We start from the raw sequence: 25,338 nt of genomic DNA, 5'->3' as shown, positions 1-25,338 counted from the left end.
TAACAATTTGCACATTTTGTCTACAGTGTACATTTTCATGCCAAATGTGTAGCAAATCTGACCAACATTAGTACTACCTCCATTACTTCCTTAGGACAAATTGTACACGGTGAAGTGTGCATTGCTGATATGTTTCCAGTGTGACATGAGTATTCCCATGTCACCTTCTCCATGATACCGTACTGTTGTCAGTAAAATGGCAGGTTTTTGGAGCATCATTTCTTATTGTTGTGTCATTGTGTATGTGACAAATAGATGTCTGCATGACCTTGTTTGGGATCTGAGGGAATGAACTTGGCATTGGCCTATTATTATATACCAACAGGTAACTGAGGCATGCTCAATAACTTTTCAGTCTCTGGCCTCCTCACTGGTAGCAGCCAGTCACCCCCCAACATTCCTGCCCCCTCTACTTCCCTCTTCCCAATCCAAATCCCCCATTCCACTACCTGACCCAAGGACACAGACACATTCGCATGCACCCACCTCAACACACACAAGCAGCACACATTGACACGAACACCACAAAGTGCACTGGCATGCAGGCACTCAACATTCACCCACAATCACCACATCAGCAACCACATCGCCAGACACCCCCACCACACCCACCATACCTACTGACTGACACACCACATCCAGCACACCCACAGACGCCACCACAACAGTCAGTGACACTTCCACCACACCCACCATACACTCACACAATAGCTCACATCCTACTGACCTCCACACCTCAGACACCATACCAACAGACACCAGCACAGCACTCACAGGCACATCCATTACATCATCTATACCGGCAGACACCATCCCAACACACACAGACACATCCACCACATCCAGCATACCCACAGACATCATCCCAAAAGACACACACATACCCACCACTCCTACATCAGCCAGCACCTCTGCCTCCCAGCCCCCAAGACATGCAAACCCCCACATTAAACAGACACCACCCAACCAGAAGCATACCTCACACACACACACACACACACCCAAGGCATCTACACCAACACACAAGACAACCACTCCTTCAACCGTCAAATTTCCAACCCTTTCTGATGACTCTACCCATTTTTCCAAAGAGAGTTTCCTTTTCAACCTTGCCCTTTCCCCTGTTCCCTCCAAACCCCCTCCCAAACCCAGGAAGCCCCCACCCACATCCCAACCCATCCCTTCCACATCCAAGTCCTCCACTGTCACACCTTCCCCCCTGCAAGCACCCATACCCAAACCCCCCCAAAAAGAAGCCCACCTCTCCATAGAAAAAGACCCCCCTCCCAAACCCTCATCCACCCATCTCAAATCTGACTCCACCCCACCCAAGGATGATCCCTGAGATGCCTGCCTGCCCACTTGATGCCCCTTCCTGTGGAGGTTCCCTGGTGGTGATTAGAATCAAGTATGGGCACAGTGATGTGCATGGACATGATGGACTGGCCAATGGCCTTTGATCTTCTTCATTTCAATTCAATAAGCCCTAGTTGTTGTTTTTTAGTGTACACATTTGTCCTGCAATACCTTTTCTACCTTTATGTTCTTTGTGAGTAACTGCTGGGTTGTATGCCTACAGTTGTGTGTGTTTCACCCTGATTACTGATCAAATTGCTGTTGTTTGTGGGCAGAGCTGGTGTCACCCAAGATAGGGCTAGATGTTGACTGTATGGATATTTGTTTCTTAATGTAATTGGGATGACATTGCATTGTGCTATGCTTGATATGGTAAGTATTTCATCTTGTGTTGTCCAATGTCAGCATATATGGTGTTCGACTTGCCCCCCTGATATGGATTGTACATTTGTCTCATGTGTGGAAGCTCTAGTTGTGTTTGTCCACACAGGTATGGTGTTCAATTGTGCTAGCTTCTTTTATATTAGACTGATCATATGCCCATTTTGCTGTGTGTACCTTTCAGCTACTTCATCAAGATGTATGGCCCATGCTATTGCTGTTGTATGTGCTTTCTTGACTTGCACTTGCACATTTTACAGATAGGCATGTCACATGACTCTAGTATTGTTTGTACATGAGATACATGTAGGGCCAGTTCCTGTGCAAATGTTGTTTTAGGGGAACATACAAAGTGATATGTGTCCCAGTGCAGCATCCTTCCATGAGTGGTCCTGATGCCCCCATCCCTATTGTGAAGGTATTGTTTCTATTGTGTGCTTTGGATATTTGTCTCTCTAACTATTGTGCAACTCATTGTCATTCCATTGGGTTGCAATGTGGGTGATGTGTAGGTCCATTGCAGGGCTGTTTCATGGGAGGGGTATTTGGGTTAAATGACACATACATACATATGTGTCTTCAGTCTGTTGACAGTCCATGGCATGTGATCAATGTGTGGGTGTCATTTGTATTATGTGTTTTGTTGCTGTGGTGTTTCCGTTGTGTGACTCAATGTTCTGTACACTTCACTGTCCCTGTGACTGAGAAGGAGAGATGTGTGTTTTGTGGACAGTGGCTGTGCAGTGTCACTGACCTGCCCAAAGAGGGCATTTAATGGCTGTGAATGTGTCCTTCTTTGTGAATGACTCCGACTGTGGACACAATGACACGTGGACTTGGTGCCCGCAGCGTGACCCCCATGTCATGTGGATGACGGTGTAACGATCCTTTGTTAAACTTCAAGCCAGAGGTAGGTGTGTGTTCTTACCATCGGTTGCATCCACGATGGTGTGGACTTTCTGCACCTCTGATGAGCAGCAGCAGGATGTCTGTAATATGCTGCATGGCAGCACAGGAAGTGTAACCCTGCATGCAGGTAAGTTGCTTCCTTTATAATCTCTGTTTCCGCCTGCAGGGGTGTGGTGGTTAGACCATCACGATCACATTGGCGTTGTGCAACATCATAATGTGTCCGGCTGAAACACTGGCTGCGTCAGCCTATTTGTCCTGCCTCGTCACCGTGTTGGTCAGTGTTGCCTGGCAGTGCCGGTGGGAGCGCAGTGGTCTTTGCTCTATGGGACCATCAACATCGTAATACAGTGGTCCGACTGCCAAGCCATTGATGGTCAGACCACCGCCGCTGCCATGGCGGTGCATGGACCGCCAAACTCGTAATGAGGCCCTAAGTTTTTACCATTTAACTGAGAAGCAGATTTGATTGTACCTGATGTAGAGGTATGTGTATCCTCAACAGAAGACAGAAAAGCTTTTCACAGTTAACCAGGTGTAGAGATTATATTAGTGATTGTTATGGACTTTCAGTGCAACTGATATAATACTGAGTTGATTTATTAAACTAACTAAAAGTGCCCCTAGTTCTCTTTACTGGTTGAGGAACTTGAAAGCACCCAGCAAGGGTGGACCAAAACACCTGAAGAGGCCCAGACTGGATGTAGCTGCACACTGTAAATAAGGTGTTCTAAGGGTTCCTTTCAGGGTCAGCCTTTACTTACAAGGAGAAATGGGGAAGGCCCTTTACCTTTACATTTGTTAATAGCAAGTGGTGTGAAGACCTACTGGGAATAGGCCCTAAATACAAATGGAAAGAACCCTAAACCATGAATGCAGCCAAACTGTCGACAACAGTACTATTGGCCCCATCAAGTTAATAATCGGTGTGCTCCTGGAAACTGATTGGGATGGCAGCATTAGTAATAACCTCTATACCAGTTGCAGCACATACCAAAACAATTGAAAAATGCATTAATATTAATAAAAACAGGTGAACTTGTCACACAAAATGAAGGCCAAACACTATGATATGTTAATATGTCCTTGCTTTGTAATATTTTCAGCTTCTTAATGCCATACACTTTTATGCTTGCATTTGGAATAATATTTATATATTCTTGAGTGTGTTCAAACACAGAAAGAAACAAGCAGACATGCAGGAACAAAGCATTCCACACATTTTATTTAAAATCTCCAGAGTGCCCAGATTCTCTCTCTCTTTTGATCACTTTCTCTTACACACAAACATGCACACACAAACAAGCAGACACTCACACAAAAGACTCAGGTGGGATGAAAGCCCTTTTAAACGTCTTACTGCCAATGGCTTTCTTAATTGCAGCTGCAAGCGGGCTTCTGGATTCTAGTGTGTTCAGAAATGTACAAGATAGTGTGAATGTGATTGGCAGTACGGGGCCAGAAGATGGGACAACGCCACTGCTCCTGGAGGGGGCTCCATGCCCACTGCTTGGTCCTGGGGAGTGCAAGGCCACAGTCTCTCAAGTGGGTGGTTTGCCCACTACTTGGTCCTGGGGACTGCAAAGCCACAGTCTCTCTAGTGGGGGGTCTGCCCACTGCTTGGTCCTGGGGAGTGCAAAGCTACAGTCTCTCTAGTGGGTGGTTTGCCGACTGCTTGGTCTTGGGGAGTGCAAGGCCACAGTCTCTCTAGTGGGTGGTCTGCCCACTGCTTGGTCCTGGGGAGTGCAAGCCACAGTCTCTCAAGTGGATGCCTTCTTCCACTGGTTCTGGAGGGGGCTTTGTGCCCAGTGTGCTCCATCCTGCCAAGGATAGGGTGAGTGGACGCCTTCTTCTACTGGTTCTGGAGGGGGCTTTGTGCCCTGTGATGCAGATCTTGGGGAGTGTAAGGTCAAAGTCAGACCCACACGATTTTCTATGGGCAGGATGCATGACACTCCATGGAGGCAGAACTACAGTCCATCCACCGGCGGGGATGGCTGTACAGTTTTGGCAGTGCTGGTGCCAGTGGTGGGGGGAGGTTCCAGCCCTTCCCCTACAGCCTCCGACGGCTTCCCTCTGGGGCTGCTGCTGCTGGCAGTGGTGCTACTTGTGGCGGTGCTGGCTGTGGTGCAGGTGGCGGTGCTGTCAGTGGTGGGGGGAGGCTCCAGCCATTCCCCTGCAGCCTCGGACGACTGCCCACTGGGGCTGCTGCTGCTGGCAGTGGTGCTACTTGCGGCAGTGCAGGCGGTGGTGCAGGTGGCGGTGCAGGTGGTGGTGCTTGCAGCATTGCAGGTGTCGGTGCTGGCCGTGGTGCAGGTTTCGGTGCTGCCAGTGTTGGGGGGTGGCTCCAGCCCTTCCCCTGCAGCCTCGGACAGCTGCCCACTAGGGCTGCTGCTGCTGGCAGTGGTGCTACTTGAGGCGGTGCAGGTGGCAGTGCTTGTGGTGGTGCAGGTGGCAGTGCTGGCGGTTGTGCTGGTAGACACCAGGCCTTCACTTGCAGCCTCAGACAGCTGAAGTGCCCTGGCTGGTGATCTGTGCCCCTTCCTGCCCCTGGCAGATGGTGGTGCCTCCTTGGTTCTGCCAGCTGGAGTCTTTGACTTGCCCTTGCTGGCTGGTTGTGGCTCCTTCTCCTTGCTGGATGCTGTCTCCTTCTTGCCATTGCCAGGTGGCGGAATCTTCTTGGCCTTGGCAGGTGTTGGTGGCACACTGGCTGAGCTGACGGGTGCCTCCTTAGATCTTCCCACAGCTGCAGAAACCACAGCAGACGTGGACTTGGTGGCTGAGGTGCTGGGCTGGGTTCTGGCCACCCTGGCCCGAGGTGAAGGACGGTGGGGCGAGGGGTAGGGAAGAGGTTAATGGTGGCTAGGAAAAGCTTCTTAGGGACATTAGGGCGGGAAGAGGGTGCCGGACGAGGGAGTGCTTGTGGGAGGTGTCAGACTGCTGTGTTTGGTTGCAGGTGCATGAGCTAGATGCTGTTGTGAGGTGGATGGTTGTACGGTGGGTGGGTGTGTGCTTGTGTTTGTGTACTTTGGGAGGAGGGGTCACAGACACAGTGGGAGAGGATACAGGTGATGTGTGCATGGATGTGGGGGTGGTGACTGCCAGTGAGGGGTGTGTAGTGATAGGCATGCTGGTGATGGAGGTAGTGGAGGAGGATGTAGTGCATGCAGGTGTGAGTGGAGACGCAACTGGAAGGAAGGTGGATGATGAGGAGGAGGGGGACACAGTAGAGGCAGTGGATGTTGGTGTGTCTGCATGGGGATGGTGCTTGTGTGAGTGCCTGTGAGATGAAGTGTGGTGCTTGTGTTTGCCTGAGCCACTTTTGTGTGTTGATTTGGGTGAATGCTGGTCTGAAGGTGTGCTTGGGATAGGTTGGGGTTGAGGGGATTGCGACTGGGTAGAGGAAGTTGGAGGGGGAGGCTGGCGACAAGGACAATGGCTGCCATCAGTGTGGAGGTCAGAGCCTGAAATGCTCTATGTTGCTCTCCCCTCTTGTCTCCGTAGTGGCGCTCCCCTCACCCTCCGTCCCACTGGTGCCCTCACTGTCGGTGGATTTGGCCTCCAGGCCCATGTGGAATGCAGCTCCCTCCGTCACCGCTGCTTCTGCGCCTCCGCCAGATGATGCTAATGCACACAAGGACAGGGTGACAAAACAATAAGGGGGGGAGAGACAGAGGATACATTTGGTCAATGCCAGCATCAACACTACCGTTGGGGTACACAACATACTGGGATCAGCCCTATGCACTAGGCCATGCACTACCAGTTACAAAGCTAGTCACCAGCCCATGGGGTACAATGCCTAATGCCATTAGCTACACACCTGAAACCAACAGGACCCTGCCGAGTAGTAGATGCCCACTAACACTATTGGGGTTGGAGTGCTTCAGAGCCTGACCAACAAGGGACCTACTCTGAATTTTCGCCCTGGCCTACGGGCACCCACAGTCCACATCCCCCACCCAGGTAAAGCTTAACGGGTGCAAATTCATGCTTCGGAATCTGTACTCACCCCCTTGTGGCTGCTGTGATGCCTTCAAGTGCCCATCCAACTCCGGATAGGCCACCGGTAGGATGCGGAACATCCGGTGGGTCAGGGTACGACGGGCACCCCTTCCTTGTTGGGAGGCCAGCCCCAGCTGGGCCTCCGCTGTCTTCCTTGCCCAGAGGCGCAGGTCCTCCCACCATTTGCGGCAGTGGGTGCTCCGCCTGTCAAAGACCCCCAAGGTCTGCACCTCCTTGGCAATGGCACGCCAAATACCCTTTTTCTGATGGGCGCTGACCTGCAGGAAAAAAACAGCAGAAAAGGGATTAGTCATACCGTCCGGACTGTCATACCCATGGCCCACTATATCCCTCCCATCCCCTTACGCACATACATTGACCACCATACATGCAACACTCTGCCCAGAACCCCTCAGCCCCCCCACTACATGAGGCTTACACACACAGCACTCCATACATTCATGGCCCAAACATCATGCTCACAGCGTGCTCCCCTGTTTGTCTGGAGGACCATAGAGTAAAGTGTACTGTGGTAGGACCCCATCCACCAGTCTCTCCAACTCCTCTGAAGTGAAGGCGGGGGCCCTTTCCCCAGACACTCAAGCTATTGTCTCTTCCAGACAGAGGTCACAGCAGCACTTGCAGTGTAGGTCCTCTCCTGTTGAAGGTCAGGTAGCAAGTGAGTGAACAGATAGAAAATGGCGGTCACATCCACGGCGGTGCGTACCGTCACCACCGGCGTACATTACCATTGGCTCCAGGAACCTATAGGGCCCACTGATAACCAAAGCGAAGATGCGCGGCGGTCATCGACCGCCAACCTCAACGGCACACAACACCAGCGGAATTACCTTATTTCCACTTCTCTCTCCTCAGAGGTCAGGCAGCCGCCATTTCAAGGGGCACCTAACTGCGTCACAGCAGACATTGGCACATCAACTAACTTTTAAATTCATATACTGTTTCTGTAAAGGAAGAAATTGATTTTTATTATAACATGTGTGAATGTGACCCTCTGCTCACCGTTGTTCTCCCTAGACTTCAACCACTGAGGATGAATAGGAGATGGAGACATCCCCCCTGTGTACAGACCGCTGGTGGACCTGGCGACAATGGAGGACAGACACATTATCCTGACCTACAGACTTGATAGGGCCACAATCCAAGAACTGTGTGCCCAATCGGAGCCAGACCTGATTTCAGCAATCCGCCAGCCCTCAGGTATGCCCCTCTTGTGCAGGTCCTGTCAGTGCTCCATTTCCTGGCAAGTGGTTCCTTCCAAGCGACAGTGGCCATGGCATCAGGGTGGTCACAGCCTATGTTCTCAAACGTGTTGACCAGAGTGTTGTTTGCCCTGCTGAAACACATGCGCAGCTACATCGTATACCCCCAGGTGGATGATTTGGCCACAGTGAAGGCTGACTTTTATGCCCTGCGACATATCCCCAACATCATTGGTGCCATTGATTGTACACATATAGCATTTGTCCCCCTCCCGGAGGAATGAACAAGTGTTCAGGAATAGTAAAAGCTTTCACTCTCTGAATGTGCAGATGGTGTGTTTGGTGGACCAGTACATCTCCCATGTGAATGCCAAGTATCCTGGCTCTGTGCATGATGCCTTTATCTTGAGTAATAGCAGCATTCCATATCTGATGTCTCAACTTAAAAGGCACCGGGTGTGACTAATAGGTGAGCCCATGGTCCCCACCCAGTTGATGTAGGTATATGGGTGTGGGGTTGTCCCTAAGGGTGAGTGTCTGTCTAACAGGTATGCTTCGAAAATTTGCAGGTGACTCCGGTTACCCCAACCTCTCATGGCTACTGACCCCAGTGAGGAATGCCAGAACAAGGGCAGAGGAACGTTACAATGAGGCACATGGGCAAAGAAGGAGGATAATTAAAAGAACCTTAGGCCTCCTGAAGGCCAGATTCCAGTGCCTCCATCTGACAGGTGGATCCCTGTACTACTCACCAAAGAAGGTGTGCCAGCCTGTGGGAGGTCTTGTGGCAGCAGTGGAGCCTGTGGACAGTTAGGAACAGGAGGCAGAGGACGAAGCTGTGGACAACAGAAGTTCACTCATTCAACAGTATTTCCAGTGACACACAGGTAAGACACTGTAACTTCACTGTCCATTGCAGTTTTGTGTTGGACATTGTACATGGCAGCCTGATTTTCCAAATTCTATGGCCACTTACTGTACCCTTTGGCATCTCTATTTTCAGATATCTGTGCCCCACGCCGGCTCCTGGTGTGTTTACTGCTGCCCACTACAGGTCATACCTATGTACACATGACTGTACAGTTGAATTGCAATGTTTACAGCCTGTTAAATGAATACATATTTGAATCAATTGACAGACTCCATACTTGTATTTGTTCCAAGGGTGTTTATTTATGTGCTAATAAGTGGAGGGGTATTGCAGTGGGCTGGGTTGCTGATGGAGGAAAGTCCAGGGTAGAGTCCAGTCTATTTGTGTCACAGGTGCATTGTCCAAAGGGGCATAGGAAGTGGAGCAATGGCAGTTGAAGGTAGACAGGGTGACAGAGTGGGACACAAGGGTGACAATCAGGAGAGTCCTATTTCTTGGCGAGGGTCTTGGCAATGTTCTCTGGCTTCTGCCTGGATCGCAGGGACCGTTTGTGTGGTGGTTCTCCTTCTGCAGGGGGAGGGGTGCTGGTGGCCTGTTGTTCCTGTGGCAGGGCCTCCTGTCCACTAGCGCCGGCAGAGGTCGAGGGCTGTTCTTCAGTTTGGCTAGTGTAAGGGGCCCGTTGGTGTGCCACTGCCTTCCTCATGGTGTTGGCCATGTCTGCCAGCACCCCTGCAATGTTGACCAGGGTGGTGTGGATGTCTTTGAGGTCCTCCCTGATCCCTAGGTACTATCCCTCCTGCAGCCGCTGGGTCTCCTGCAACTTGTACATTATCTGGCCCATGGTCTCCAGGGAATGGTGGTATGCTCCCAGGATCCCTGCAAGTGCCTCGTGGAGAGTGGGCTCCCTGGGCCTGTTCACCCCCTGTCGCAAAGCAGTCCTCCCAGCTTCCCTGTTGTCCTGTGCCTCTGACTCCTGAACCGCGTGCCCACTGTCACTGACCCCAGGTCTCTGATTTTCTTGGGTTTGTGGGGTTGCCTGTGGTCTCTGTAGTGGTGGATACACTGCTGATTGATGTGTCCTGGGGACAGAGGTATGGGCCCGCTGGGTGGGTGCTTTACTGGTGTTTCTTGAGGGGGGAGGCTCTGTGGAGGGTTGGGTCTGTGGCAGGGTAACCGACTGTCCAGAGGTCCCTGATGGGCCAGTTGGTCATCGTGATCCAGGCGTGCAGAGCTTCTGTCATCACTGTGAGCCTCTTCTGTAGGGGGACGGGATGTTGGTGGCACCTCCTCTCCTGTGACGTTGAGTGGGGGTCCTTTGGGGATGAAATTCAGTGTTATTGTATCTGCGTGTGCCATCTTTTGCATGGGTATGTTTCCCTCTATGGTTGTTATTACCAAGGCAGCTTTGGCTTGTGTGAGTTGTGATTCGGTTGGCTAAGTGATTGTCACTAGAGTGCATGCTGTGGTGATGGGTCTCCATGCAGGTCTGTGATGGGGGTCCATGCATTGCTGTTGCATGCAGGGTTTGTATTGGGATAGGTGGGTTGTGATAATAGGTATATGTGAGGTGGTGGAGTGATTGGGTGAGGGTAGGAGTAGGAGTTTGTGATGGCATGCAGTTAGGGTGGGGGATATAGTAGTAAGGATTTGACTTACCAGAGTCCAGTCCTCCTGCTAGTCCTGCAAGGCCCTCAGGACGCAAGATCGCCAAGACTTGCTCCTCCCATTTTGTTAGTTGTTGGGGAGGAGGTGGGGGTCCACCGCCAGTCCTCTGTACAGCTACCTGGTATCTTGCAACCACGGGACACACCTTCCCCCGTAGGTCGTTCCACCTCTTCCTGATGTCATCCCTTGTTCTGGGGTGCTGTCCCACGGCGTTGACCCTGTCCACGACTCTCCGGCATAGTTCCATCTTCCTTGCAATGGATGTCTGCTGCACCTGTGATCTGAATAGCTGTGGCTCTACCCGGATGATTTCCTCCACCATGACCCTTAGTTCCTCCTCTGAAAACCTGGGGTGTCTTTGTGGTGCCATGGGTGTAGTGTGAGTGGTATGTGTGAGGGTGTGTGGGGTGATGTGTTGGGGTGTGTGCTGTGAGGTGCGTGGACGGTGGATGGGTGATGGTGTTACGTGGCTCAGATTAAGTGGGTGCTCCTGGCTTGTCTCTCTCTCTCTCTCAGTTGGCAATATATTTTTTTCATTGTAAAGGGTTGTGGGTAATGTGGGTGTGTGTTTTATTTTCAATTGGCTGTGTGGGTGTGGTGTGTGTATGTGTGTCAGGTGTGCATAGCTTGAATTGTCCAATGTGGTGTAGTTTTGTTAGTGTGTGTGTATTTTGAGCGCGCAGTGTGTGCCGTTAATGGTTTACTGCGGTTGAATGACCGCCGCAGTGGGTCCTGATGCTGTGGGCATATTTCTGTTGGCGTAACGGTGGGGGTTTTGGTACCTCCAGTTTATCACTGACCTTTGGGCTGGCGGACTTGTGGGGGTGCCTGTATAGTGACGGATTTCTCTGTGTGGGTCATAATACCCATAACGGTATACCCAAAATCCTGTGAATATGGGCAAATCACTTAATGTTCCTATGCCAAAAAAACATTAATGTGTAATGTATCTGGTGCTTTTGTAAAGTACCCCAATACCGTCAGTTGGAGTTTGAGCCTTTTAAAACTGCATACAAATGCAATACTTCATTGTGTTCATTCCTTGCACTGAAATAAATATATATTTATACTGAAATGATTATGCTGGCAGCCCTAGAGTGGAAAGGCACGGACAGCATTGAGCCTGGCAGCGCATGTCACAGAACATAAAGACATGGGGCACCAAGTATAGTGTTGTTCGCTGGCTGGTAACTGTTGGAAAATGGGTTATTGGTAAGGGCAGGTAAGTACCTACACTTAGCAATAGGCCACTAACCTCCACTTAGGTCCAGTTAGGTCTCAGTAAATTAAACCTAGCTCAACCCTTGGCAGCTTGGCAACGAGCAACAATGCTTAACTTAGGAGTCAAAGCGTAAAGAATTCAAATATCACAAAACAGTAATTAAATAAAACACAGGAAACAGTTTAAAAATCCAAAATCAATGTATAAAAATAGATTATATTTGTATTTTTAACATGACACCAAAACATATAAAATCGGATAAGGGGAACCGGAGATATGAATTTTTAACTGTTTGTGTTGCCCAGGACGAGGTGATCTCGTCCAAGGCACCGGTTCCCCAGTGCCTTGGACGAGATCATCTCGTCCTGCTATGGGCCCCCGGGGGGAGTGCTAGTGCTCCCCCCGATGGCCAGGCACACCCCTCCCCTAGGCAGGGATGGAAGGGGAATCGCTCCCCCATGACCCCCCCGTGGCCCCCTGTGGGGTCTGATGACATCAGCGCGCGAACCTCATCAAAGCAAAGCATTTCTCCTCCGATCACGTGGAGGGGGCAGAGAAGCCTGAAAGGAGAGGAAAGGCCTTTCTTCTCCTTTCAGGCTTCTCTGAGCATTTCTGCTGGATCGGGCAGCAGAAATGCCTCTAGACACCAGGGAATTTTTTTATTTTTATTTACATGATAAGGAGAGTGCTCCCCAGGGGGGCAATTTGTTTTTTGGCCCGGGGGGGGGCAGAAACCACTAGACACCAGGGAATATTTATTTTGTGGGCTATTTGAAGTAAGGGGAGCAGCCCCTTGGGCAAGGGCTGCTCCTCGGGGGGCACATTATTTCTAGGCCATTTCTGCCCCTCCTGGGGGCTGATCGGCCTAATATTATTAGGCTGATCTGCCTCCGGGGGGGCAGAAATCCACTAGACACCAGGGCCAATTTTTTTTGTTCACTTTTATTTGTTTATGTTTGGGGAGCGACCGCTTAGGCAAGGGTCGCTCCCGGGGGGTAAAATTATTATTAGGCCATTTCTGCCCCCAGGGGGGCAGAATCCACAAGACACCAGAGAATTTTAATTTTTTTAATACTAATGCATAAGGGGAGCGGCCCCTTTGGCAAGGGCCACTCCGGGGGGGGGGCAAAATATTTTTAGGCCTATTGCTGCCCCTTCTGGAGGCAGATCCGCCTAATATAATTAGGCGGATCTGCCCACGGGGGGACAGAAACCTCTAGACACCAGGGAGGTATATATTTTTTTATTTACTTTATGTTTTTATGTATGGGGGGGCCACCCCTTAGACAAGGGTCGCTCCCCAGGGGGGCAAATTGTATTTAGGCCATTTCTGCCCCCCTTGGGGGAAGATCAGCCTATTTTTGTTAGGCTGGGGGCAGAAACCTCTAGACACCATGGATTGGTGTGTGTGTATGTGTGTGTTTTGTTTGGAGGGGGCAGCCCTTTGAGCAAGGGTCTCTCCCCATGGGGGCACATTACTGTTGGCCATAACTGCCCCACTTGGGGGCAGATTGGCCTATTTTGGAAGGCCCGTCTGAACCCAAGGGGGGCAGAAAGCCCACCAGAGACCAGGGAAGATTTTATTTTCAAAATAAGAGGTTGGGGGTATGGCCATACCCCCACCCCAAATAAATGGGGCCAAAGTTGTTCTGCCCACCAGTGGGCAGATTGGGCAATTACCCCCGATCCACACCCCGGGGGGACAGAAAGTCTACTAGATGCCAGGGAATTAAAAAATATAAAAGAAAATAGTAGGGTGGTGGCTACCAACCAGTATGGGCCTGTTAATGCCCCCACCCGAACTGAAAGGGCTAACAGTCTTTCAACTTTAATTTAAAAGCAGCCAGCAAGGCAGGTCGGCCTTTAAAACGACACTGGGCACCTCAGCAGTGCACCTATGGAGGCACTACCTATGCTGGGGTCCCTAAACCTCCATTCCCTACCATATACTAGGACTTATAGGTAGGTTGACTTAGCCAATTATAATTAGCCTAATTTGCATTCTGATTTTACACAGAGCACAGGCCCTGGGACTGGTTAGCAGTACCCAGGACACCATCAGAGTCAGGAAAACACCAGCAAAAAGTGGAAAATGGGGGCAAAAAGTTAGGGGGCCTCTGCAATCATCCCTGTTCTCTCACACAATCATATCCCACAGAGTGTGGGAGTAGCAGTCTAAAAGGCATGTGGTGTTCACGGACCACACAGTCAAGCTGGCAGAAGAAAACATGTCTTCAGCCGCTTAGATTCCCCATCCAGAGGAGCAGTAGAGAATGTGACAGGGTTGATATGGAAGGCGGAAGCCTGGACCACCAACGACTCAGGGGTCGGGTGTTGCATGAGGAAACTTGGGTCCCCTGGGGTGAGGCAGTGGAAATGGGCCATTGCCTAGTTCACAGAAGCCCCTGCATTCGGTTTGGACAAGGTACCCAAAAGGACATCCGTGAGTGCAGTTCAGATGGGGAGACTCCCAGCTGAAGCACCTCTCTCAAGACAGTAGTCCTGACCGCTATTGCAAAATATGCTCCCTTCTCCATAGCCATTGCAGGGGGGGGTAAAACATGTCAGCATCTGGGGAAGTATCCAGGCCACTAGCTTCACCTAGTTCCTCACACCAGTCCATCTCTTGCTCATAAGGCTGGACTTCTTCAGGGTCCAGTGACCCTTCCCTTTCCTCCTCAAGTTCAACTTCATAGGAATAGGTCTCAGGATCCGATCAGGGAGACAAGGCTTCCGATAGTGCTAGATACTGCATTGAGAGATGTCCTTCCAGCTCCATATCTGAGTCAGGATCAAAATGAGGATGGCGCCATCATTGGTACTGGTGGCAGGAAAGTCGAAGTGGCACAACTCCCATTGGTACAGATCCAGAAGTGGATTTGTAAGGCCCCACTGATACCAGGGCCAGAACCACCAGTGAAGAGCCAGCAGACGGTCCTGCTGACCCTGCAGGGCCTGAAGGCACGCAGAAGGGGTCAGCCCACTCAAATATGGCGCACATGGGGTCATAGGATTCATTTAGTTGAGCCAGGGTCTGTCCATTTCCAGGAAGCTCGGCGAAATGCAGAGTCAGCCCAGGTGCAGGCTCAACCACAGAGAGAGGCCTAGAGTGCAGACGCTGCCACATGACAGACGCAGAGAAGTAAAAGCACGCTTTAAATTTTATTTCTTCTTGTGGTTGGACTTAACCTAGTGTCCTGAAGATTTCAAATGGGACGACACCTTTGGATGTTGCACTTGATCTCGGGACCTTCCTCTTAATCGGGACTTCGACCTACATGGAGTCGCTTGAGATGTGGCTATAAGCTTGAAGGAGCGCTCCCTCAAGGCCATCCGTTAATCGCACAGCAGTCAGTGCACGACTTCGGGTCATGGTTGAGCTAGAGCACCCCAGGCAAACAAGGAGCGCGTCAGTCACCAACATCAGCTAGTGACAGACACTTCAGAGCTTAAAGCCAACCTTTCTAGATGCCCTTCAACCACACCAGGAGGTAAAACCTCAATAAAACTTTGACAAAACGTTCAAAAAAGACCAGCCAAGAAGTGACTGAAGGGGTAGCTCTTCCAGATCTGTGCTTGCTGGTGCAAAAAGAAAAGAACTGACATCATCACTCCTAGGTGGACATTATTTCTGGCACATGGAGCCAAACAATGCCACCTACCGGTGCAAAGGGGTACTGCTCATGAAAAATCTCCTGGAACCAGTATGACGCCTGGGATAATTCTAAGGTAAGGAATCTGCAGCTAAAAGTTGTTTGTTGTAAGGTTATTTTAGCAGCATTTTATGTCATGTTATTTTAGACATATCTTTGCACGTGTGAGACAAATGTAACTGTCGCCCTAATCCAGCAGTCTCATTGTTATAATGAGAGCCAACACGACAAAGTCTATTACATAATGCAGTAATGTTCCTTGGAATCAACATGGACGAGCCGATAGAAAGTGGCCTGCTATCACACCAGAATCTAAATGCAAAGGCAGCACCAAACTACTAGACAAAACAAAACACTGGCACTAAAGACAACTACCTTGTGTGTTCATGTGCTCCTTGTGAAAGAGCAAAATGCAGTCACTCAAAGCATTGGAGCGTAAACGTTTAGACATGCTTCCAGTGACCCAGACAACAGCATTAGGTGACATTTATATTCAGGTTTTAAAAGCCTAACATAGAGAAAGCTGCATTGACACATGTTTAAAAGGTGATGACATGTTATTTTGTGGCGGACATCAATGTGCCTACCAGAATTGACAATGTGCTAACAAGATGAAATAATGTCCAAGTATATATTATACATTAGAGTAACTGCTAGTAGTGAAACTAATTTGATTTATGTTTAATGTGATTTATTAGTATAGTCATGTGCGTAGAAAAATAAACGCACTTCTCTGTCATGCCTACTGTGATGCCTTAACAAAGTTTGCAATATTAATGAAATGTTTTTACATATTCTGATGATATATTATTAATGCTGAATTTATAAGTTTGTATATTATGTGTGTTTTATTAATAACATTAATATTAATACATTATATTTCTTGTTTTAGCATAACTAGGCCTGCAGACCTCGTATTTACAGTCATGGAAAAGTGATGAATCATTCTTCTTTTCCTAACATTAATTTAACCATTGGGTTGTTTCCGATGAATAGTAAAGGGTCCCATTGTTCAGTGTACATGACTTATTTCCCAATGACCTTGATTCTGGAACATTTAGGCCTGTGGACTAAACAGTAAAGCAGTTGATACTGTTAACCTGAACATTCACATGGGAAATGTTGAAATCGTCTTATAACCTGGAAGAATGTGTATTGTATCAAGTGATGTACAAAACTGATATAGACTATTGGATTCACACAGAAGGAGGAGATAACTTCAGATCAGATCAGAGAATTCTCTCTCATGTTGCAAATTCGATTTGTGCTCAAACCCTGATTGGATATTGCCCCTTTTGTGTGATATGGAACAATTGAACAGTCGAATCAGAGACATTCATGAATTTTCCTATAGGAAAGGACTATGTACGATTTTCAGTCATTCCCCTTAAAGTTTTCTTCTGTTCCTTGTCCCTTGGATGTTTCCTGACTGTTTCCTTGTGCAGTCTGTGTTCTGCATTTTCCCTGATGTTGCTTCTAACAGCCTTTGCTGATGATCTACATGCTTTGCTGACAAGTGAATGCTGACCCTAGGAGAGGTTAAAATGTTATGTTCCCCTGACCTGTATTTCTTTCGCAGACATTAGCATACTGACACCTGTCTAATGTGATTTTTCTAGTTAGTTTAACTTAGCCAGAGATAGATAATTTTCCAAAATATCTTTCTCTCTCTTTTTTTACTTCTGCACGCATGTGTTAGCCCATTCCCATACATACATACTTGTCTTAATTTGGCTAGAAGTAGAGACAACCTATGTCCAAATCCTGATTTCTAAATATTTTTAATTTGATTTGACTAATGTAGTCACAGTCTCAATTAAATAATATTTCTGTTTCACAAATTATCTCTTTATTAATATGCATTCTTCTTCTTGACTGTCTAATGGTACAGTTGATGTTGAGTAGATTAAACTTGTTTTATATATTTGTTCAGCCCATGGTTTTCATTTATCTTTACAATTTGATTTTGCACATAACTTACATGACTTTGGCTTTGTGGTTATAAAGTAAGCTTTTAAACTTTTACTGATTGGAGTTTTCTTCTGTGTCCACATTGGTCATGATGTTTAAATTTGTTTTTGGGTTTGAAATGATTGTGTAGGGTTAACCACACCCCTCACTGGGTCAAAAGATCTTGCTACCTCAGCAAAGAGACGGTTATATCCCTTGGGAGGGAGAACCATATTATTATGCAGTATTTGAATTGACAAAATTGATAGTATAGTGGTGGTTATGTTCCAAAAGTGAGATCACAGTGCAAGTTGTTCTATGGCTAGTTTGAGAGGTTGATGTAATTCCACTGATGTGTTAAAAGTGTATGGCGCATGTGTAAGTAGGAATTTGCACTTGCAGTGCTTTTTGCTGACCAGTTGCGGTGAAGTGAGATGTTGTGAGGTGTTTATGGAGGCATCGTACTCAAAGTGATTGTGGTGCTTTGTGCTCACAAATGTCTGTGGTTGTTGCTTGTTTATGGGTCAATTGAGGACTAAGGCCCCGGGTCAGGCACAAGTGAATGAAGACACTTGGTTAATGTATTGTCTGAAGTGAGGTTTTGGTCATGAGGCGCCACTGACAGTAGCAGTAGTTTTCTTTTGAGTTGTTGGTTGGTATTAGGTGAATCCTGAGTACACATGGAGGATCCTTATCAACCAGGGTGAGATTTACTGGTCAAGTTTCACTCATGTAAATGTAAATGCCACAGTTGGATGTGCAAGCCGTACAGCTTTAAAAAGCCTTTGGGCCTTACTCGTACTTTGTAGACAGGTTTTTTTTTTTTTTTTTTTTTAGTTGTCATGATTCAGTGAATGTGTGAGTAACTGTGTAAGAGACAATTGCAAAGCGACTGCAGCTGCTGAGTAAAGTGAGTGTGACGTCAGTTGTACCACACTGGAATAGGTCGTTAGTTAAAAAGCCGCACACGTATTGGTGGACAATACTGTTTTGCCATTAGTTAAGAACAACTTGAGAAAAGAATTGTGGGATTGAACGTATTTTCTGGTTTCTTTGAAATTCGTATTGTTGATTGAAAATTAGTACAAAATTCAAAATTTTAAAGCTTTAAAAAGTGCGCTGAGAGAAGATGGGTTTATTCCAGTTACGGAGGGTGAATAGATAGCGCCCGAGGGAACACCAGCAAATGATGTTTCAGAGGCCAGAGGAGTTTCAGTATGCATTTGGGTTAAACAGTGGTGTAAGAACACTGAGAAAAAAAGTTAATTGGCTTTTCCATGTTGCAGAACCTTTAATTTGAGGATTTTTGATTTTAGGATTAACACCACCTTGTAAAATCGGGGCAAGGAATTGCGCCACCAGAGCGTCACAAAAAGTGATACTAGGGGCTCTAAAATATGCCCCTTTGTGTTTAGATTAATGCAAGGATTGAAACCAAAGGTTAACACCATGATTCAGCAGCATTTGATTTGTTGCCAGAATAAACCGATTTCTCAAGTCCTGCAGTAAGCTAGGTGTTGTAGTGATGAAATTGAATTGAAGCAGAAAAGTTTGAAGGAGAAATTGATGGTGATGAAAATTAAATAATTAAATCTGCTCAGACAGGAACACAGGGTCCGCAAAAGATGGTGAACTCTATTGGAATGCAATGTGTGCAATAGCACGTTAAAGGCGTGCCTCAGTTTAGAGGTAGAGGAAGTGGTGTTCGGATAGATCAGAGAGGTAATGTGGTTGATGTTCAGTCAATGAAGAAACTGCATCCATGTCATGCGTGCAGCAGTTTCCACCACTGGAAGTGGGAGTGTCCGTACAGTAATGTGAATAATTTGGTGCAGAATGGTGGTGTTGCTCAGACAGTGGACAGTGGTCAAGTTTAAATTCAAAGAATCCAAAGACCCCAAATTCAAAATGTGACTGTTCAAAAAGGATTACAACAGATGCCGGTCCCCCAACAGATTTAAGTCCTTCAGCAAATGCAGGTTCCTCAAGCCCCAGTGCAACAGCAGCAAGTGATGGTTCCTCAACAAAACATGAATCAGAGAGCAAACACAAATGTAAATCATAAAACCCCTTCATTGATTTTAGTGATGAAGAAGTTCTAGAAACATTTAACAGTGACAGTTCTGATGAGGAGGAATGCATGTTAGTAGCATCCTTAGAGGAGGATCAACGTGGTCCCTATGCAGATACCAACCTTATGGGACATGATGTTTCATTTCTGGTTGACACTGTAGCAACGGGTTCCACTGCCAGAACCACAGAATTACTAAGTGTGCCCCTGTCAAGAAGAAAGGTTCAGGTGGCAGGAGTAGCAAATCAGCAGTTAACTAACCCGATTACAGAACATATCCCAGTCAAAATAGGGTCATTTGAGGACCAGCACCAATTTGTGGTTTGCATTTCAAGTCCTGTGAGCCTGTTAGGTCGTGATCTATTGTGTAAGCTCAACTGTTCTATTAGCTGCACCCACAAACAAATAGCCATTCAGACAAACAGTGATGATGAAACGTACAGTACCATTGATGAAATGTACCTTTGCATTTCATTGTTCCCAATGATGACAGTTAAGGATTAACCTTAAGAGTTGCAAGAGACAGTTATAGCAAGAGTTTGGTTTTTTTCAGGAAATATTGGGCGCATAAGAGGAGCTGAGCCAGTGAAAATCACAGTGAAACCAAATGCAGTGTTTCCAAGGATACCACCTTATACTATGGGCCCAAAAGTAAATGCTTGATTTACCCCCACATAATTGAAAATTTTGTTGAACAAGGTGTCCTAAAAATAAAAAATCATGGGAAGTCCCTGTAATTTCCCTATTTGGGACTGCAGAAGCCCAGTGGAAAATACTGCGTAGTCAAGGATTTGAGAAAGGTGAACGAGATTATTGTTTCGTGTTGTCCAGTTGTACCGAATACTGCAGTGATTTTGTTCCAGATTCCTTGTGAAGCATAATGGTTCTCTGTCATTGACCTGTGGCAGGCATTCTTTTCCATTCCACTTCATGAAGACAGTCAGTTCCTTTTTGCTTTTAAATTCTGTTGCAGCAATTGGTGTCAGCATCAGACAGTGTGAAAACAGTGTCATGGGCCACCCCCTGAACGTTTTTGTCCCCCATTCTGTTGAAGTCCTTTTGACTCAAACTAAAACCTAGTATCTGACCAATGCACGTTTAACCTATTATGAGAAGATTATACTTGGTTCCCCTAACATTAATATCAAGCGTTGCACTGTGTTGAATGCCGCAATGCTTCTACCCAATATTGTTAAAAATGTTAATGATCATGGAGCTGGTTATACAGTTTGCACAGTCTCAGGAGTGACAGGAGATTTGTGGCTTCAAAGAGTCTTTGCTGCCTAAGTAGCCAAATTAATTGCTCTTACTAGAGAATGTTGTGCTTCGGAACAGTTAAAGTGAACATTTTCACTGATAAACAATATGGTTTTGGTGTCTATTAGCATACTGAAACCTGCCTAATGTTATTTTTCTAGTTAGTTTAACTTAGCCAGAGATAGATGATTTTCCAAAATATCTTTCTCTCTCTTTTTTTACTTCTGCAGGCATGTGTTAGCCCGTTCCCATACATACATACTTGTCTTAATTTGGCTAGAAGTAGAGACAACCTATGTCCAAATCCTGATTTCTAAATATTTTTAATTTGATTTGACTAATGTAGTCACAGTCTCAATTAAATAATATTTCTGTTTCACAAATTACCTCTTTATTAATATGCATTATTCTTCTTGACTGTCTAATGGTACAGTTGATGTTGAGTAGATTAAACTTGTTTTATATATTTGTTCAGCCCATGGTTTTCATTTATCTTTACAATTTGATTTTGCACATAACTTACATGACTTTGGCTTTGTGGTTATAAAGTAAGCTTTTAAACTTTTACTGATTGGAGTTTTCTTCTGTGGCCACATTGGTCATGATGTCTGAATTTGTTTTTGGGTTTGAAATGATTGTGTAGGGTTAACCACACCCCTCACCGGGTCAAAAGATCTTGCTACCTCAGCAAAGAGACGGTTATATCCCTTGGGAGGGAGAACCATATTATTATGCAGTATTAGGATTGACAAAATTGATAGTATAGTGGTGGTTATGTTCCAAAAGTGAGATCACAGTGCAAGTTGTTCTATGGCTAGTTTGAGAGGTTAATGTAATTCCACTGATGTGATAAAAGTGCATGGCGCATGTGTAAGTAGGAATTTGCGCTTGCAGTGCTTTTTGCTTACCAGTTGCGGTGAAGTGCGATGTTGTGAGGTGTTTATGGAGGCATCGTACTCAAAGTGATTGTGGTGCTTTGTGCTCACACATGTCTGTGGTTGTTGCTTGTTTATGGGTCAATTGAGGACTAAGACCCCGGGTCAGGCACAAGTGAATGAAGACACTTGGTTAATTTATTGTCTGAAGTGAGGTTTTGGTCATGAGGCGCCACTGACAGTAGCAGTAGTTTTCTTGTGAGTTGTTGGTTGGTATTAGGTGAATCCTGAGTACACATGGAGGATCCTTATCAACCAAGGTGAGATTTACTGGTCAAGTTTCACTCATGTAAATGTGAATGCCACAGTTGGATGTGCAAGCCGTACAGCTTTCAAAAGCCTTTGGGCCTTACTCGTAGTTTGTAGACAGGTTTAATTTTTTTTTTTATATATATATTTTTTTTTTTAGTGGTCATGATTCAGTGAATGTGTGAGTAACTGTGTAAGAGACAATTGCAAAGCGACTGCAGCTGCTGAGTAAAGTGATTGTGACGTCAGTTGTACCACACTGGAATAGGTCATTAGTTAAAAAGCCGCACACATATTGGTGGACAATACTGTTTTGCCATTAGTTAAGAACAACTTGAGAAAAGAATTGTGGGATTGAACGTATTTTCTGGTTCCTTTGAAATTTGTATTGTTGATTAAAAATTAATACAAAATTCAAAATTTTAAAGCTTTAAAAAGTGCGCTGAGAGAAGATGGGTTTATTCCAGTTACGGAGGGTGAATAGACAGCGCCCGAGGGAACACCAGCAAATGATGTTTCAGAGGCCAGAGGAGTTTCAGTATGCATTTGGGTTAAACAGTGGTGTAAGATCACTGAGAAAAAAAGGTTAATTGGCTTTTCCATGTTACAGAACCTTTAATTTGAGGATTTTAGAAACATTGAGGAGAGTAAAGTGAAAATTGAAGCCTCTTCCAAGACCAACACATTTTAAAGCTATTGATATTTGGGAACTTGCAGCAAGTCAAAAAGAAAATGCAAAATTTGAGAATAGAATGAGGAGAGCAGAAAAGACACTAGCGGAAGCTAGATGGGATGCACAACAGAAAAGGTGGAGAATTGAAATATTAGATGAAGTGGGAATGTTTCCAACACTCACAGAGGAAGGTGATGGGGATGGACAACCTAAGACGAAAAAGAAGCAGACAGAAAAGACAAAGCAGACAGCAGATGAGGGTAAAAAGAGAGCTACACATGAAAGTAACTCAGAAGACAAGTTTTTAAATCAGATTTTAATGAATCGTCCCCTGCCATATCATTCAGTTGACAGATCATTGCAGAATGTAGCTCCAAGTGTGCCAATAGCTCCAGTTTCACAAAGCCTGATTGAGGTGGCCCCAAGTACACCTGTCATTTCAGTGACACAGGTGTCCGTAATTTATCCATTCGCCTGGTCCTATTGTTAGTACAGTACGGCATATTACAAGCCCAGGTGAGAATCCGGTAGAGCCAAGTACAAAAAATGATTCAGTTGGAATCTACACCTAACGTGACAGCACCAGGCAAAATTTTAATCAGAACCAGACTATGTCCATGTATACTCCAGTGCAGACAACTTCAGATATTAACCTGAATCAATTAGGGCATACGTTCAGTACAGTATTAACATGTCAAAGTGCTGGGATGGCAATTCCTCAAAGTCAGACAAATTTGACAGGACATGATGCCCCGACGGTCTCTGTAACCATAGGTCTGTTGTTCCATTGTATGCTTCATGTAATTCTGAAAGTAGCTTCCAGACTCCTAATCCTGCATCTGCAGGGGTGTCACCATGTAATATGCAGAGATTAGTATAGTATATTTGGAAATGGAGAAATTAGCTTTGTTTGTTCCAGCTTTAACTCCTACACAAATTAAAAATTCTAACCAGATGTTAAATTAAGCAGGACCGACAGTAGATGTGAGATGTCCGCAGGTAACTCCAATTCCACACATGACCACACTAGACCAGATTGCCATTAAGCATTGCAGTACCTCACAAAACATGACACAGAGGAGTGGAATTAGTTTGCAAGGTTTTTCAGCACAACACTTAACTGAGTGATTAGACAGTCTGAGTCAGAGAGGCGCAAAGGTATAGCAAATAGCAGTGTCAGGGCAGGTCCCAGAAAGAGACAGAACAGTAAATGTGCCAAGATTAAAATTAGAATTAAAATAATTAATTGAGGGAACACTTGAGCTGGAACCATTGAATACATAAAATGAAGATGAATTGTGCTTCATGTGCAAAGATGTTACAGAACGTGCAGGACGGACATCACAAATTAGTAGATTTGGCTGAAAAATACGATGTTGACTTAAACAAAATCAAAACCTTTAATACGGAATTACAGGTTAGAATTTAGTTCCAAAGACATTGCAAACATGAGATCACCCGGCATGAGAATGCACATGAAAGATTTAGTTACAAACATTCAAACATGGGGAGCATTAAATAAATGGGAAGGAAGATAGGCAAAGAAAAGAGATCAAAAGAAAACAAAGAAGAATTTGCCAATGCCTGGAGAAAATCAAGCTAATGAGAATGTAAAAATGCTGCCAATGAGGGAGATTCAAGGTGGAGGTTATGTATATGTCCCATGGCGCAGAAGTGACATATTATCAATCACAAATGACAACGCAAGATTGAGGGAGAAAGCAGTGGAGTGGTATAAACAAACAGAGAGGTTTGTGAAACTTTTAAGATGCCTGTGGGAAGATTTGAATACACTATTTGATATTGTGGCCCCAGTCGTTTTGTGGGTTAAGTGCAAGCAGAGCGCTGATCGGCCAACTTGTGAGCTGCCAAGAGATCCAGTAACAGGTGCGCCATCTGAAGAGGGAATTAAAAGGGTATTACAAAGTGATTGAGTTTCTTAAAAACAAAATTTCCCCAAAAGATGTTGATTGGCAAAATATTGACAGGACAGGCACAGGAAACAAAGGAGTCGATTCATGCCTATTATGAGTGCCTTCTGTAAGCTTTAAAACAGCATAGTGAGTCTGACATTATTGAGCCGAAAGACATGAGTCATTTTGGGGCAGATTCACTACAAAAGTGGTGCAGCGTCACTTTAGAAATGCACTGATGCATTGTATTTATTAGAATATGGCGCACCCATTCATTTCCCCCTGCGCCAGCGCTGAATTGAGCTGCCTAGTGTCAACACAGTCATCCTTGCACCATTGTACAAGGATGTCTGATTGAGGGGTGTCATTGTTTATGTGTGGGAAGGTGTCCCTTCCTGCACATAACCACTAATGGCAATTTGGCACTTGTGTGTGCTGCATAATGCAGCACACACAGAGGTGCCAAAGTGTAATTTTGAAATGATTATGTGCAGGAAGGGACACCTTCCTGCAGATAAACAATATTTTCTGGCATTTTGCTCTTTTTAATGCGTTCTGCAGAATGCAGCAACCATAGAAAAAGCAAAAAACAAAGAGAAATAAAAGTATTCCTCCACGTTGCCCCTTGCTAATGCCACCACTGGGTTAGTGTTAGATTTTGGCGCTGCCTCAGGTTTACGAAATTCATAAACCTGAGGCAGTGTCAAAATGCAATATATGTAGCTGTGGCATGCCCACAGCAACACTCATTGCACCCCCCTTCCACGCAAAGAGCTGCGTGTGAACGGGCCATATTTACAAGATGGCATTAAGCCACAAAAAGTGGCTTAACACCACATTGTAAAATCGGGACAAGGAATTGCGCCACCAGAGCGTTACAAAAAGTGATACTAGGGGCTCTAAAATATGCCCCTTTGTGTTTAGATTAATACAAGGATTGAAACCAAAGGTTAACACCATGATTCAGCAGCATTTGATTTGTTGCCAGAATAAACCGATTTCTCA

This window comes from Pleurodeles waltl, chromosome 3_1, assembly GCF_031143425.1.
Source record: "Pleurodeles waltl isolate 20211129_DDA chromosome 3_1, aPleWal1.hap1.20221129, whole genome shotgun sequence".
NCBI classification, from domain to species: domain Eukaryota; kingdom Metazoa; phylum Chordata; class Amphibia; order Caudata; family Salamandridae; genus Pleurodeles; species Pleurodeles waltl.
This window is presented reverse-complemented; position numbering follows the sequence as displayed.